The sequence below is a fragment of the Mastomys coucha genome, chromosome X (genome assembly GCF_008632895.1).
Source record: "Mastomys coucha isolate ucsf_1 chromosome X, UCSF_Mcou_1, whole genome shotgun sequence".
Classification (NCBI taxonomy): Eukaryota; Metazoa; Chordata; class Mammalia; order Rodentia; family Muridae; genus Mastomys; species Mastomys coucha.
The window spans coordinates 41,243,228-41,244,282 of NC_045030.1; positions in this window are offsets into that span (position 1 = coordinate 41,243,228).

Below are 1,055 nucleotides of genomic sequence, written 5' to 3' on the forward strand. Positions count from 1 at the left end.
GTACAATAGCAGAGGGAAAGGGGACAGTTAATAGGAGTACCTTTGTTTTAACAGAGACAAGTAATCACCAGGCCTTAGGAACTCTTTAAAGATATAAGTACATTGCTTATTGGAAACTTGTAGGTTCATATATTATTTTGACTAAGGTATATGGATTTTCCCCCCACTTACATAAGTAAACCCAACACAAGGAGGACCATTTCTTTTCTTTCATTCAGATGACCTTTTTCTGAATCTGGGCACTGAAGAGATTCATAAAATAATGTTAATGTTTTTGGTAATGTCTTCAACTAGAAGGCTTTCTGTTAAACTACTTATAAGAAAGTAAAATAAATATTGTCTTTTTGTATGTCACCTAAATGCCTTTTTTTGGTATTATTTTTGGGAAAGCGTTGTGAGAAAGTAGATAGTAGAGAAAATTACAGTTAAAATAATATACATTATAAAAATAATTCCAAGGCAGCTATTTTATCATAACAATCATTTGGTACAAGTTTCCCTGTCACTTGGTTCTGTCAGTTTCCTGAAAAGAATGTACATATAATTAGTTTAACTTTAGGGCATTTTTTCCAGGCATCATCTAAAGAGACGATTAATTATAATTACAAAAATTAATGGAGGTCCAGTAAGAAAGATGTCTTGCCAGGTAAAGATGCTTGCTGCCAAGCCTGATAACCTAAGTTTGATCCGCAAGACCAAGTGGTAAAAGGAGAGAACCAGCTCCCTTGATTTGTTCTCTTACCTCCATATATATCACATGTACAGCTACATGCATGCACTCATACACAAGTAAAGAGCTAGCTAAAAACTAATGGAATGGATCTGATCTTTTTTCAATATGAAGCAGGAAATAGAGCACTTACTGTCATCATATACATGATGTGCATATGATATTATACACAGCTACCATTGCCTTTGTCATAGAAGACGTCTACTTACAAGTTACTAATATTAGCAGCTTATTGTTGAGACTAAGAAAACTAGTTGTCAGTGTGGTCCTCTTAAGATCTGACTAAATACTTATACCTTCAGATTTTCTATTTTTGTTTTTTTTT